Source organism: Leuresthes tenuis, unplaced genomic scaffold (genome assembly GCF_036924035.1).
Source record: "Leuresthes tenuis unplaced genomic scaffold, fLeuTen1.0.hap1 SCAF_18, whole genome shotgun sequence".
In the NCBI taxonomy this organism is placed as follows: domain Eukaryota; kingdom Metazoa; phylum Chordata; class Actinopteri; order Atheriniformes; family Atherinopsidae; genus Leuresthes; species Leuresthes tenuis.
The window spans coordinates 29,602,477-29,616,411 of NW_027325372.1; the positions used below are offsets into that span (position 1 = coordinate 29,602,477).

A 13,935-nucleotide genomic window follows, 5' to 3' on the forward strand; every position below is an offset into this window, starting at 1 on the left:
TGTCCGACCATAGTTGGTAAAAAGCGGGTAAGAAAAGGTTAAAATACCCGACTGTACATAATCAATAGTGGGAGCGGAGTTTTTCGGCTACAAGAAGGTGTGAAAGTCCAACCATGGTTTGTAAAACGCGGGTAAGACAAGGTTCGAATGCCCGACAATGTATGATCAAAAGAGGGAGCGGAGGTGTTCAGCCACAAGAAGGTTTGAATGTCTGACCATAGTTTGTAAAAGGCGGGTAAGAAAAGGTTCGAATGCCCGACAATGTATGATCAAAAGAGGGAGCGGAGGTGTTCGGCTGCAAGGTCTGAATTTCCAACCATAATTTGTAAACACCGTTGAAGAAAAGCCTCGAAAGCCCGACTATACACCATCAAAAGCGGGAGCAGAGGTGTTCAGCTGCAAGAAGGTCTGAATGTCCATCAATAATTACTGGAAAAGGGGTAAGAAAAGGTGTGAATGCCCAACTATACATCATCAAAAGCAGAAGTGGATGTGTTTGGCCACAAGAAGGTTTGAATGTCCGACCATAGTTTGTAAAAGGCGGGTAAGAAAAGGTTCGAATGCCCGAAGATACACAATCAAAAGAGGGAGCGGAGGTGTTTCGCTGCAAGAAGGTGTGAAAGTCCGAGCATAGTTTGTAAAAAGTGGGTAAGAAAAGGTTCGAATGCCAGAACATACACCATCAAAAGAGGGAGCGGAGGTGTTCCGCTGTAAGAAGGTGTGAATGTCCGACCATAGTTGGTAAAAAGCGGGTAAGAAAAGGTTAAAATACCCGACTCTACACAATCAATAGCGGGAGCGAAGTTGTTCGGCTAAAAGAAGGTGTGAAAGTCCGACCATGGTTTGTAAAAAGCGGGTAAGAAAAGGTTCGAATGCCAAAATATACACCATCAAAAGCGGAAGCCGAGGTGTTCGGCTGCAAGTAGGTGTGAATGTCAGATCATAATTTGCAAAAAGCTGATGAGAAAGGTGTGAATGACCGACAATAATTGCTGAAAAATGTGTTAGAAAAGGTAAGAATGCCGGACCATTCATCATCAAAAGCGGGAGAAGAGGTGTTCGGCTGTAAGAAGCTGAGAATGTCCAGCCATAATTACTCAAAAACGGGTAAGAAAAGGTAGTATTGCCAGACCATAAATTATCAAAACAGGGAGCGGAGGTGTTCCGCTGTAAGAAGGTGTGAATGTCCGACCATAAATGGTAAAAAGCGGGTAAGAAAAGGTTAAAATACCCGACTCTACACAATCAATAGCGGTAGCGGAGTTGTTTGGCTACTAAAAGGTGTGAAAGTCCGACCATGGTTTGTAAAAAGCGGGTAAGAAAAGGTGTGAATGCCGGACAATGTATGATCAAAAGAGGGAACGGAGGTTTTCGGCTGCAAGAAGGTCTGAATGTCCAACCATAATTTGTAAAAACCGGGGAAGAAAAGGCTCGAAAGCCCAACTATACACAATCAAAAGCGGGAGCAGAGGTGTTCAGCTGCAAGAAGGTCTCAATGTCCATCAATAATTGCTAAAAAACATGAAAGAAAATTTTCGAATATCAAACCGCACATGATCATATGCGAGAGAGTAGGTGTTCAGCTGCAAGAAGGTGTGAATGTCCACCCATAATTCCTGAAAAATGGGTAAAAAAAGGTGCGAATGCCCAACCATACATCATCAAAAGCCGGTGTGAATGTCAGATCATAATTTGCAAAAACCTGATGAGAAATGGTGAGAATGCCCGACTATACACCATCAAATGCGGGAGCGGAGGTGTTCGGCTGTGAGTAGGTGTGAATGTCCGACCATACTTGCTGAAAAATATGACAAAGCAGTTTTCACTTGGTTCTAGTGAAGGAATTCATTTTATATCAAAATCCGAAATTGTGTAGAACTCGTGGAAATAAGTTTATTCTCGGATTCCTAAAGGTTTAGTGTTGTTCTTTGGTATACTGCAAAGTAATACTTTCTATTTTGTTGAAACCGATTCAGACATGGATAAATATCAAGGACAAAGCAGTTTTAACTTGGTTTGAGTGAAGGAATTCAATTTTATATCAAAATCCGAAAATATTCTCGGATTCCTGAAAAGGTTTAGAGTTGTTCTTTCCTATCCTGCAAAGTACAACGTTCTTTTTTTGTTTAAAGCTATTTAGACATGGATAAATATGAAGGACAAAGCAGTTCCTTCTGTGGGTACAGTAGCTCCCGGAATATGGTGACTGCGGGCCCTGAGCCTGGTGAACATAAGGCCCTCCTGCCCTGTGTTGGGTCCCAGGTTGCGGGGATGCCTATTGCAGCCAGTCTCTGGCTGCCCTCTCCGGGGTGGGAGGGACCAGGCGGATGAATTAATTATTCTGCTAGTTTATATATTTTAAACATAAACAATAAACATTTATAAAACTTCCCTTGGCAAGGCAAATCTGTTTGGCATAAAAGGTATGCAGACTACAATTCTGCTGCCATAATGCACAACTCTGGATTTTGATATAAAATGAATTCCTTCACTCAAACCAAGTTAAAACTGCTTTGTCCTTCATATTTATCCATGTCATAATAGCTTTAAAGAAAAAAAGAACGTTGTACTTTGCAGGATAGGAAAGAACAACACTAAACCTTTAGGAATCCGAGAATAATCTTATTTTCACGAGTTCTACACAATTTCGGATTTTGATATAAAATTAATTCCTTCACTCAAACCAAGTTAAAACTGCTTTGTCCTTCATATTTATCCAAGTCTAAATAGCTTTAAACAAAAAAAGAACGTTGTACTTTGCAGGATAGGAAAGAACAACTCTAAATCTTTTCAGGAATCCGAGAATAAGCGTCGATTGACGAGTTCTACACAATTTCGGATTTTGATATAAAATGAATTCCTTCACTCAAACCAAGTTAAAACTGCTTTTTCCTTCATATTTATCCATGTCTGAATAGGTTTCAACAAAAAAGAAAGTATTACTTTGCAGTATACCAAAGAACAACACTAAACCTTTAGGAATCCGAGAATAATCTTCTTGTCACCAGTTCTACACAATTTCGGATTTTGATATAAAATGAATTCCTTCACTCAAACCAAGTTAAAACTGCTTTGTCCTTCATATTTACCCATGTCTAAATAGCTTTAAACAAAAAAGAACGTAGTACTTTGCAGGATAGGAAAGAATAACACTAATTTTTTTCAGGAATCCGAGAATAAGCTTCTTTTCATGAGTTCTACACAATTCCGGATTTTGATATAAAATGAATTCCTTCACTCAAACCAAGTTAAAACTGCTTTGTCCTTAATATTTATCCATGTCTGAATAGGTTTCAACAAAAAAGAAAGTATTACTTTGCAGTATACCAAAGAACAACACTAAACCTTTAGTAATCCGAGAATAAGCTTCTTTTCACCAGTTCTACACAATTTCGGATTTTGATATAAAATGAATTCCTTCACTCAAACCAAGTTAAAACTGCTTTGTCCTTCATATTTATCCATGTCTGAATCGGTTTCAACAAAAAAGAAAGTATTACTTTGCAGTATACCAAAGAACAACACTAAACCTTTAGAAATCCGAGAATAAACTTATTTCCACGAGTTCTACACAATTTCGGATTTTGATATAAAATGAATTCCTTCACTCAAACCAAGTGAAAACTGCTTTGTCATATTTTTCAGCAAGTATGGTCGGACATTCACACCTACTCACAGCCGAACACCTCCGCTCCCGCATTTGATGGTGTATAGTCGGGCATTCTCACCATTTCTCATCAGGTTTTTACAAATTATGATCTGACATTCACACCTGCTTTTGATGTTGTATGGTTGGGCATTCGCACCTTTTTTTACCCATTTTTGAGGAATTATGGGTGGACATTCACACCTTCTTGCAGCTGAACACCTCCGTTCCCTCTTTTGATCATACATTGTCCAGCAATTGCACCTTTTCTTACCCGCTTTTTACAAACCATGGTCGGACTTTCACACCTTCTTTTAGCCAAACAACTCCGCTCCCGCTATTGATTGTGTAGAGTCGGGTATTTCAACCTTTTCTTACCCGCTTTTTACAAACTATGGTCGGACATTCACACCTTCTTACAGCGGAACACCTCCGCTACTTCTTTTGATGGTGTATGTTCTGGCATTCGAACCTTTTCTTACCCACTTTTTACAAACTATGCTTGGACATTCACACCTTCTTGCAGCGAAACACCTCCGCTCCCTCTTTTGATTGTGTATGTTCGGGCATTCGAACCTTTTCTTACCCGCCTTTTACAAACTATGGTCGGACATTCAAACCTTCTTGTGGCCGAACACATCCACTTCTGCTTGTGATGATGTATAGTTGGGCATTCACACCTTTTCTTACCCGCTTTTTACAAACCATGGTCGGACTTTCACACCTTTTAGTAGCCAAACAACTCCGCTACCGCTATTGATTGTGTACAGTCGGGTATTTTAACCTTTTCTTACCCGCTTTTTACCAATTATGGTCGGACATTCACACCTTCTTACAGCGGAACACCTCCGCTCCCTCTTTTGATCATTTATGGTCTGGTAATACTACCTTTTCTTACCCGTTTTTGAGTTATTATGGCTGGACATTCACAGCTTCATGCAGCCGAACTACTCTTCTCCCGCTTTTGATGATGAATGGTCCGGCATTCTTACCTTTTCTAACACATTTTTCAGCAATTATTGTCGGTCATTCACACCTTTCTCATCAGCTTTTTGCAAATTATGATCTGACATTCACACCTACTTGCAGCCGAACACCTCGGCTTCCGCTTTTGATGGTGTATATTTTGGCATTCAAACCTTTTCTTACCCGCTTTTTACAAACCATGGTCGGAATTTCACAACATCTTTTAGCCGAACAACTCCGCTCCCGCTATTGATTGTGTAGAGTCGGGTATTTTAACCTTTTCTTACCCGCTTTTTACCAACTATGGTCGGACATTCACACCTTCTTACAGCGGAACACCTCCGTTCCCCCTTTTGATGGTGTATGTTCTGGCATTCGAACCTTTTCTTACCCACTTTTTACAAACTATGCTCGGACATTCACACCTTCTTGCAGCGAAACACCTCCGCTCCCTCTTTTGATTGTGTATGTTCGGGCATTCGAACCTTTTCTTACCCGCCTTTTACAAACTATGGTCGGATATTCAAACCTTCTTGTGGCCGAACACATCCACTTCTGCTTTTGATGATGTATAGTTGGGCATTCACACCTTTTCTTACCCATTTTTCAGTAATTATTGGTGGACATTCAGACCTTCTTGCAGCTGAACACCTCCGCTCCCGCTTTTGATGGTGTATAGTCGGGCTTTCGAGGCTTTTCTTCAACGGTGTTTACAAATTATGGTTGGAAATTTAGACCTTGCAGCCGAACAACTCTGCTACCTCTTTTGATCATACATTGTCGGGCATTCACACCTTGTCTTACCCGCGTTTTACAAACCATGGTCGGACTTTCACACCTTCTTGTAGCCGAACAACTCCGCTCCCGCTATTGATTGTGTACAGTCGGGTTTTTTAACCTTTTCTTACCCGCTTTTTACCAACTATGGTCGGACATTCGCAGCATCTTACAGCGGAACACCTCCGCTCCCTCTTTTGATGGTGTATGTTCGGGCATTCGAACTTTTTCTTATCCACTTTTTACAAACTATGGTCGGACATTCAAACCTTCTTATAGCAGAACACATCCAGTTCTTCTTTTGATGATGTATGGTTGGGCATTCGCACCTTTTCTTACCCATTTTTCAGGAATTATGGGTGGACATTCACACCTACTTGCAGTCGAACAGCTCTGCTCCCACTTTTGATTATGTTTGGTTGGATATTCGAACCTTTTCTTAACTGCTTTTTACCAACTATGGTCGGACGTTCACACCTTCTTGCAGCCGAACACCTCCGCTTCCGCTTTTGATGGTATATATTCGGGCATTCGAACCTTTTCTTACCCGCTTTTTACCAACTATGGTCGGACATTCACACCGTCTTTCAGCGTAACACCTCCGCTCCCTCTTTTGATGATGTATGTTCGGGCATTCGCACCTTTTCTTACCCGCTTTTTACCAACTATGGTCGGACATTCAAACCTTCTTGTAGCCGAAAACCTCCACTCCCTCTTTAGATAATACTTTGTCGGGCAGTCGCACCTTTTCTTACCCGCTTTTTACAAACTATGCTCGGACATTCAAACCTTCTTGTAGCCAAACACATCCACTCCTGCTTTTGTTGATGTATGGTTGGGCATTCGAACCTACTTGTTGCCCGCTTTTTATTAATTATGGGTGGACATTCACACCTTGTCGCAGCCAAACACCTCCGCTCCCTGTTTTGATCATGTATGGTTGGACATTCGCACCTTTTCTCACCCGCTTTTTGCAAACTATGGTCGGCCATTCACAGCTTCCTCTCCACCATACTTTTATGATATTTAGTCGGTCATTCGCACCTTACCCGCTTTTGGCAAACTATGGCCTTCTTGCAGCCAAAAACCTCTGATCTCGCTTTTGATGATGTAAGGTTGGGCATTCAGACCTTGCTTCACCTGCTTTACACCAAATATAGTCGGACATTCACACCTTCTTGCAGCCGAACACTTCCGCTCCACCTTTTAGTTTTCCATGGGGCATTCACACCTTTATTTTCACCGCATTTTATAAAAACACCACAGGAACACCGTATTGAGGCTTTGTTCTGACCGCTCATTCGGTGTCGCGTTTCTTTCAAGCAATTATCCTGGTTAGCCCGCACTCGGCTCGCTCCCAGAGTCGTGTTAAAGTCTGCTTCGCATTCACTCTCTTTTCTCAGCAGACTAAAAGAAAGTTTCATCTTGGGCTCCCTGAAGTTTCCATCCTGCACCGCTGTTTGCTTTTTCACAAGAGCAGAGGAGAGTGCACCGTTCCCAGCGGCACTGCAGTACCGGGTCGATGCTTGGAGTGAACGGAGCAAGCTCCTTTTTCAACTCCTATTGATAAAAATCAATTTAATATGTAGTCCTTGCATAGACATATCACATATTAAACTGATAAGTACAGATACTACACTTGATCTTAGCCAAAAGGCCAAGAAGCGATATCTGTCCACTGGTTCACGTCCGAGGGCCCTTCCTGGCACAATGCGCACTTGTAGCGGTGTTCTTTTTATGGCCATAGTGTCACTTTGCACCTCCACCCACCCGCTGCACTGAGCACTCTTCAACCCTTTTAAATGGTATAACTTTACACTACCGCACGCTCCAGCGAGCACCATTCAAGCAACATCGGCACAGTCGCAACAAGTAAGGCGACTCTACTCAGAGAAGTCACTCTGCACAGTAACAAGATTTCTTTTGCACGGACAGAAAGGGCTTCACCCGCAAAGGTAAAGCCTGCCAAAAATAGAAACAATTCATTAGTGCTGCTCTCCACGGAAGTCTTTAGTAAAAGGCGAAAGACTTGTACATTATGAAGAGAAACCAGAGTACGATTATCCATCACTGCGGGAGCAGGGCATCAGGCTAGTTGGCATAGCCACCTTCCCCATGGTGAGCTTTGCTTGGTTGAGACGCTTGCTCCCCCCCCTTGCTCCTCGGCTGACCAAGTAGGAACAATCGGGCCCTATTCGATGGCTGCCTTGTCTTTTACTCTGTGCAAAAGACAAGGCAGCCACAAACAACACGGGAACACCGTATTGAGGCTTTGTTCTGACCGCTCATTCGGTGTCGCGTTTCTTTCAAGCAATTCTCCCGGTTAGCCCGCACTCAGCTCGCTCCCAGAGCCGTGTTAAAGTCTGCTTTGCATTCACTCTCTTTTCTCAGCAGATTAAAAGAAAGTTTCATCTTGGGCTCCCTGAAACTTCCATCCTGCACCGCTGTTTGCTTTTTCACAAGAGCAGAGGAGAGCGCACCGTTCCCAGCGGCACTGCAGTACCGGGTCGATGCTTGGAGTGAACGGAGCAAGCTCAGACATTAAACTGATAAGAACAGATACTACACTTGATCTTAGCCAAAAGGCCGAGAAGCGATAACTGTCCACTGGTTCACGTCCGAGGGCCCTTCCTGGCACAATGCGCACTTGTAGCGGTGTTCTTTTTATGGCCATAGTGTCACTTTGCACCTCCGCCCACCCGCTGCACTGAGCACTCTTCAGCCCTTTTAAATGGTATAACTTTACACTACCGCACGCTCCAGCGAGCACCATTCAAGCAACAACTTTGCACTCCAGCTTCGAACATCGGCACAGTCGCAACAAGTAAGGCGACTCTACTCAGAGAAGTCACTCTGCACAGTAACAAGATTTCTTTTGCACAGACAGAAAGGGCTTCATCCGCAAAGGTAAAGCCTGCCAAAAATAGAAACAACTCATTAGTGCTGCTCAACGTTGTACTTTGCAGTAAAAGAAAGAGCAAATCTAAAGATTCAGGAATCCGAGAATAAGCTTACTTCCATGAGTTCTTCACGATTTCGGATTTTGCTATAAAATGAATTCCTTCACTCAAACTAAATTAAAACTGCTAAACCGCTAATCTGTTACATGCGAGGCAGATGTCAAATTCACCGAAATAGGATCTAAGGGTATTTGGCCAATCGAGCTGTAGCAGCTTCGGTAAAAGAGTATAAGTTGAAGATTTTGTGAATAAAGGTGTGCGCACACATAGTGAGTTGTAGGAAAATAGGCAGGGAGCAATGCCGGCTGGGGTATAGGTTCTTGTATGTTGTCTGACTGTTTGATTTGAATGTGTTGTGTAAGTGTCCTGTTGAATGTTACATGTTTGGGCTTTGACACGCTTCACTGTGGTTGTTAACTGTGTGGTGTGTCCTGAAATGTTATATGTTTGGGCTGTGTGACATGCTTAATGCTTTTCAGTAGCAACCCACTTATTCATATATAGCAACTGACAACATAAGAAGTCCGGACATACTTTGATAGTAGTTGTAGAAGTATCCTTATTGATAATAGATAAACTAATTCATAGTGATAGAACAGTAGATGAACAGGTGCCTGCACATGTCTCATGAAAATAAAATGGGTGTATGATTGCTGACGGCAGAGCAATACTGCCAAACTTATGAGTTCTTGTGGCAAACTTGATTCAGTGTCTTGACGTGTATACGCTGTTTCGCTGACTTGTCACAAGAAACAAAGTGTGTTTGATAAGATCCGACCATTTTATTACGGGAGGATCAGTATGTATGGATTCTGATGTGACTGATAAACCCATTCGTATCTTAAGCATAATCTAATACGTGAGACAACGCCCTGGCACACAATCAAAAAAAAAAAAAGAGAGAGCGGTTTTGTGTCCCCACAGTCCATAATGTAGAAAAGAGAGAAAAAAGCCTTTCTGATTTGTTGTGTGTGCTCACAGTGCAGAGTGTAGAGAAAAGAGAGAAAAGAAAGCCGTTTTGGTGTCACGGGTGTTGTGACTTACACACACACATTTCTGAATTGAGAAAGGAAATTATTTTAGAGGAAGCACTAGAGTTTAGATCCCACATTTGTTGATAGGCATTCATTTCATTTTTCTTTTAATCAGTTTTAAAGTGAATACTAACTGAGAAATGAAAAAGGTGAAGAGTTTAGAAGCTTGGTTCAAGAGCAAAACTTGGTTTATGATCAGCTGAGTCTCTAAACAGAACAGCAAAGGGCTTCATCGAACATTTAAAAAAGATTCAGATTGTTAGAATATCCAGAATTTATAGGAATGGTGGTGATTACTCTTATTTTCTAGAATGGAAATAACTGCACCATGTCTGTTTTATGAATTTAAGGGGCTAAAAAGTTTTGTTCTCGTTTTTCTATGATTAACCGAATGTATGTGAGAGTCCAAACAGACAGAAGGGTTACGGCCGAGCGCTGGACCTTCCAAAAAAGATGAGACAGGCTGGACCCGTGCCATACTAGTTAAGGCCTGTCTGTGGATAACAGGTTCTTTAAACTCTCACACACACAAACTCACACACGTTCGCACACATACACCCATACACACACACATTCTTGAACTTGCTGCAAGATTAAACCTTTGCATTAACTGACTCCAGTTACTCTGAGTCTCATTGAGAGACTTTTCTCAACAATTGGGTCCTCAAACCAGATCTCAACGTTTTTTCCGCTGTCCAGGGTCGGAGCTGAAACCGTGCACGGGGGAGTCCAGTACTCCTAATGAAAGACGCCCTGCTGAATTGCGGTAATTAGGGGCCAGTGTCCACTGAAAGGGGGGAAAAGGGACGAGATCGTACTTTTGAATCAATGGCCAGAAGCCATTGGCAGTGCAGGCATCAACAATAATGGTGTTATTTCACCCATTAACACTTAAGGTACCTCATGCAGTGGCTGTGATATGGTTACTTAACAAAATATCTTTACCAGACATCTCTCCTACATAACAGTTCTTCTTTCACAGCCACACCTTGTTGTCGAGAGATGTGCTACACTTAATCCATCCACACTGCTACCTACCCCACAGATGGAAAGCCTCATGATTGCATGTCAGAAATAACCATCAGTGTTTTACCCAGGCCAGACTTAACTGATATACGTTATGAAAATGCAGAAATAACTATATTTATTCAACAGATCAAGGAAAAAAACCCTGATGGCACAAATGCTACAGGATTTGCAGTAGTAACAGAAACTGAAGTTTTCTTAAAACAACCACTACCAAAAAATTACTCTGTTCAAGCAGTCGAATTGGTAGCTTTAACTGAAGCTTGTAAATTAAATAACAAAAAGGTTGTTAACGTTTACACTGACAGTCAGTATGCCTTCTCAACTGTACATGTGTTAACACAGCATTGGAAAAACAGGTATGTTGACATCCACAGCTAAATGTATAAACTACAAATATTTTAGCATTATTAGATGTTATTCAATTGCCATCTACAATAGACTCGTATGAATGACCGGAAGGAAAACCATACTGCCAAAGAATTTGTTTAAATATGCTGCAGTATTGAGCCACGGACCATGTCATGTCTCAACAGGAGGGATGGAAGCAATAATGAACCAGGTTTTTACAGCATATGGTTTTACTAATTATTAAAAAAATATTTTTAGAATAAATAAATGAATAAAGTTTTGTCTAGCAGGTCAAATATGTGCAAAATACATTCCACAGGGCAATCTAAGACCAAAACGAAGATAATTCCCTAAGCCAGTGTATCTTTTTCAACATATTTGTTTGGATTTCATTATTTCATTATTTTGTAGATTTCATTGAACTAAATTAATGTTAAGGGAAACGATTCTGCTCAGTGACAACAGAGGTTTTTACCAAATGGTCTGAAATATTTCCACGTGCACAAGCAGATGCACTCTCAGTAGCAAAATCACGCGTAAAATAACTCATTTCTAGATTTGAAATTCCTGAAAAGATCTTCAGTGATAATTTGACACACTTTGTAAACAATGTCATCTCACTGATGGCAAAGAACTTAAAATAGACCTTAGAAACCACTGTGATATAGAAGGTTTCGCTAACACATTGGAATTGTTTTACTATTTACATATGCATGTGCAGTGAAGAATTGCTTGCTGCTGATAAATGCAAAGAAGAACAGCTTACACATAAATGCTCACATATAGGCTGCTGAATGCAATGAAGACCTGCTTATCCAGTAAAGTTCAATGTCAATGTGTAATATTCAATTAGGATTTGCAAAACAGTGAAGTGAAACAATGAATGGGTCCATAGTCGGTATGAGAAGACTACAGGAATATTTACCTGGGTGTACGTTCAAACAGAGATGAGAAAATTGCGATAAATTATTGTTTGTTTGTTTGTTAGTATGTATATGAATGTTATGTGTATAAACTGTGTTGAGTTGTAGTTACTCAGTAGTGTCTCAGTGAAACAACCGATGGGGGAAGCCTTGCGGTGACAACAAAAGCAGTGTTTTACTGATCAGTCAAGTTGCTCCAGTGTACTCCATACAAACTGGTTGGCTACTGAAGGGATAGAAAATGGGGAATACTTGTTTTAAAGCAAACAAGGAATTACATGGGAAAAATACATGTTTTAACGGGACCCAGACAATATTAAATACTCAGACAGATGGGAGAAGAAGTGTAGTTTTGTAGGAAATCACAAAATTATTACATAAAATTAGTGAAATCAATTGAAGAATGCCTTTCTGAAGAGCTGTTTACCACAGATGAGCAGCTTTGCGACCAAGCACATTGTAGATCGCTTTACTGACAAAATGATCTAGTTTAATGGATTGGTTTAGACATGCATAACAGCATTTTAAGAACAAAGAGAGAAACAAAAAGGGACAACGCTTCATGGTGGAAGGTGATGTATAAATAACTGTGTATATGATGAAGGAGAGACCATTTGAGCAGCACAGCCATTTCGCAGCACAGGGACAGCAGTCCAAGTTAAAGGATCTCCCACGTGGTATCACCTGTCACACTGTGTCAAGGCATCAAAAGAAGAAAAAATCACCAAACTCAAGGACAAAGAGACGAAGACTCCGGTGAACGAAGAGAGAGGACTTACAAACCAGAAATACAAAAGGATGCTCGATATCAAGATCCAGAAGAAGAGGCTAACAATGCCACGAACACTTACGATGCTGGGAATGATGCCAGCAATGAACAGAGAAGAAGATTCAGTGTCATCAATCTGCAACACGTGCCTCTAATGAGGGGGTGAATATAGAATCCTCAACGATTACAACGTCTCTGGGAACTGTGACAACAACAAGGTTTAAACCATTTTGATATATATTGTAACCTATTGGCTAAGGAATAGTGCTGAAAATGAGGTAAATCTAATCCACCACTGTCCTTGGTCTTCTGTAGGGTTTTTAAACTAATACGTGGTGGTTTGTTTTTCCACAGAAATTTGGAGATGCATGAATCTAGTGACTTAAACCAAGTAGCAGATGGTTTTATGGGGATCATTGAGAACAAATAGTTAACTTTTGGTAGTATCATCATTTTAATGGTTGTAACTCTCCCCATAAGTGATATAGGTAAGGACTTCCAACGAGAGAGATCGTCCTCTACTCTCTTTAATAATTGCACATAATTTAGCTTTGTTAGCTCTGAGAGCCTGGAGGAAATGTTTATGCCTAAATATCTAATATTTCCTGACTGTAAAGTGATCGCAGGTATATTCTGGACCCTACAGTTAATGGGCAGAACTGTGGTCTTAGACCAGTTGATAGAGTAGTCAGAAAGTGCCGAGAATTTATTTATGAGTGTGATCGTGTGAGTGAGAGACGTCTCTGAGTTCTGAAGGAAAAATAATACATCATCAGCATAAAGACTTATTTTATGCTCAATATTTTGGGGTTGGATGCCTTTAATATTTCTATCTTGTCTGATAGCAGCTGCTAAAGGTTTGATGAAAATAGCAAAAAGTGAGGGAGAAAGTGAGCAACCCTGTCTTGTACCTCTCTGCAGACTGAAGCTTGGAGAAGTTTGATCATTTGTCCTGACACTTGCATTTGGGGAGCTATATAATATCCTTATCCAGTTGATGAAGTGTGACCCAAACCCGAATTTGTTTTATGCTGCGAATAATAATTTCCAGTTCACTCCATTAAATGCTTTTTCTGCATCTAGAGAGTCGATTGTGGTTTCCAAGTTGCTGATGGTAGAATAGTCTATGAGATTAATGATCCGGTTTGTGAACGAACCGTTGTGCCTACTGCTCTTCAGCCTGTCAAATGAAACGTAGAATTTAAAACGTGACAAATGAACGAAGACCCAAGGAGTTGAGTCGTAAACTAATCAATACTGTTTCCTGTGCGAGGACCCGTCAGTCGAGGAGTTGAGTCATGAACGAATCAATACTGTTTCCTGTCCTGCTGACTGAGCTTATGAAGCTGCCGCCTGCCATGTGGTGAGGAAGGGTACTGCATGAAAATGAACGAATCACTCACTGAGACAACTCGTTACTCCCGAGTCATATAAAAAATTTGTTCATATCGAACGAATCGCTCACGAACGACACATCACTATC

At 41.1% G+C, this 13,935-nt stretch overlaps 2 non-coding genes and 1 pseudogene across 2 annotated transcripts; all 3 read right to left on the reverse strand.

Moving 5' to 3' along the window:
• Window positions 1-6,870: 6,870 nt before the first annotated feature.
• LOC140275962 (U2 spliceosomal RNA) lies at window positions 6,871-7,058 on the reverse strand. The gene has a single exon (XR_011908660.1). It is a non-coding gene; the product is annotated as a U2 spliceosomal RNA (small nuclear RNA).
• A 275-nt stretch (window positions 7,059-7,333) lies between these two features.
• Window positions 7,334-7,447, reverse strand: LOC140276402 (U5 spliceosomal RNA). The gene has a single exon (XR_011908999.1). It is a non-coding gene; the product is annotated as a U5 spliceosomal RNA (small nuclear RNA).
• Window positions 7,448-7,858: 411 nt separating this feature from the next.
• LOC140276246 (U2 spliceosomal RNA) lies at window positions 7,859-7,987 on the reverse strand (annotated as a pseudogene).
• Between the last annotated feature and the right edge of the window lie 5,948 nt (window positions 7,988-13,935).